This window comes from Larimichthys crocea, chromosome VI (assembly GCF_000972845.2).
Source record: "Larimichthys crocea isolate SSNF chromosome VI, L_crocea_2.0, whole genome shotgun sequence".
NCBI lineage: Eukaryota > Metazoa > Chordata > Actinopteri > Sciaenidae > Larimichthys > Larimichthys crocea.
In genome coordinates this window covers 24,733,347-24,735,665 of record NC_040016.1, presented here as the reverse complement: position 1 = coordinate 24,735,665, position 2,319 = coordinate 24,733,347, and the positions used below count along the sequence as shown (strand labels likewise).

The following is a 2,319-nucleotide window of genomic DNA, read 5'->3' as shown; positions in this document are numbered from 1 at the left end:
CTCCACTGCAAATCGCCAAGTGAGTGGGGAAGGTCACGGTCCGATGAAGCCAACAGAACCACATCATCTGCAAAAAGCAGGGATCAATCCTGAGGTTCAACCGGACACCTTCCTGCCTCCGGCTGCGCCCGGGATCTGGTCCATGAATATGAACAGAATCCAGACATGGGGCAGCCTTGGCGGAGTCCAACACCCACTGAGAACGATTTGACTTGGATCAGATGGTTTGCTGCCGCCTTGTGGGCCCACCACACACAGAGAGAGGCATAGGGGTGTTTAGCCAGCCAGGCAGCGGGGCAAAGGCGGAGGTACCCTGGTTTGGGTGAAAATGACTGGGGACCTTTGTCTCCTGGTTTTAGTTATTAACACTTGGTTATGGTTATGGAAGATCATAGAAAAAACTGGGTCTCCTGTGTTAAACTCGGAGATTTTGTTTGACTTCCCCCCAGATGGATCAGACCATATGGCCTTGGAGGCCTTGGTTGCTTGAAAGTAAACTTTTGTGTTTTGGTGCATGAATGGGGATCAGTCAGCAGCTGATATTCCATCTGTCTCACTCCTTCAACACAAAGCAATTAACGAGCATTTGTAGTTTCATGTTACACACCTATTAAGTTGGGACACGCAGCAAGGCAGGGATCACTGACCATGAGTGAACAGGAAGGTAGATTTTGTTCTAGAAAACCTTTTTTTGTTTAAAGATTTATGTAGGAAGTGACTTCAACAGGAAGCATATTTATGACCTATAACAGATCTGTAACTTATGTATGGCAGAAAATAACAGACAAAACCTGATGAAGAATTGAGGTGAGGCGTCGTCGTCAGTAACTACGCTACATCTACTGCAATCTAACTGGAGTCTGTACAGGACTGCACATAGAAGAATAGATACGGTAGGAAACAGGCTTTATTTCACAAAGAAAGATGATACAGTGTAATCTGCAGTTTGTAATGTCTGTGAAATTATACATTTCAACAAGGAGGGTGTAAGGAAGGTACAAGAAAACCAACTAAACATCTTTCTACACAACATGAGCTCAAGTTCATGTCAGCACGTCTGTTACCGAGCGTGAATATTCAATGAAAATTCAAAACATTAACACGTGCATGGCTTTATTCTTCTGTTTCCACTGTGTATTTAAACTCACAGAGGATAAAATAGTCATTGATGATGAAAACATGTGAACGCCTACTTTTTTCTTGATTAACGAATAAAGGCGTTGATAAAAGAATTGTTAAAGAATCAGACAAATAAGCAGAATCAGTGGCGTTGCTGTCAATAAAATTTCCATTCCTAAGATGTATCAACTGTGCTAACACACTAAAATCTACAGACTTCAGATGTGGTGACAGTTGAGGTTCAGAATAAAAATGCCTCGTTATATCTCAGATTTATCAAATTTAAACATGACCTAGTGAAGTGATTAAAGACTTGGTGCAGAGACGACATGTAGAGTCTGCAAAGCTTGTAGTGCTTAATAGAGCACAAAGACTAAACTAAAACTACATTTCTCTGTTTGTTTTCTAGTACAGCAACATGTGATTGTAGTCGTCCTTGCTTTGATGCTCACCTCACTGAACACAGCAGATACTTTTTAAGTGCTGTCTAAACGTCTTGTCTCGTAGGCCGTACACAATGGACTGACAACCGGGGAGTGATCTGGACGAGATGTAGGCAACAAAAAGTACATGTGAAAAATGTTTAGGAAACCATGAACAGAGCCTTTTGTACCAAAGGAGATACATAGGTCAGCATACACAACAGCACTGGAAGCCATGGAGCAGGATTGTATTCCTGGCTTCTTTGTGTCTCCATCAGTTGATTTAGCAGCTTTAGCTTCTTTAGCAGCTATAAAGATCTTAAAATAAGTGATGAAGAGAGTGAGCCAAACTCCAATGAGGTAAATAATGTAGGAAACATCCCTCTTTTTTAAGTGTATAGGGTGTCTGAACAGGTTGTTCTTAGCACAAAAGATTGTGGAATAAATAAACTGCACGGGCTCTGTTGCCAGAATAATAAACACATCCGGCAGGGTTGAGACTGCATCTGGCCCAAATCCAGCCAATCAGAATGTACGTCCTTTTGATCGTACACAACTCGGTGTGTCGCAGTGGAAACAAATCGCGATGTAAACATTCCACCGCCATGACGGCTAATTTAACGGAGTGTTGAGGGTGGGAACACAGCACAGGTGAGGATGACGCAACAAAAGGAAACGTTGATTTTGTAAAGACATAACTAAAGACGAAGAGACTTATTGTTGTAGTCAGCGTGGATCATTCGTTAACCACCAGGTGGATGAATAAGATGTAACGAGG

The 2,319-nt window shown here is 42.2% G+C and overlaps 1 pseudogene; it reads right to left on the bottom strand.

Annotated features, from left to right (window-relative positions):
* Positions 1–1,702: 1,702 nt before the first annotated feature.
* Positions 1,703–2,316, bottom strand: LOC113745901 (uncharacterized; annotated as a pseudogene).
* Positions 2,317–2,319: the final 3 nt, after the last annotated feature.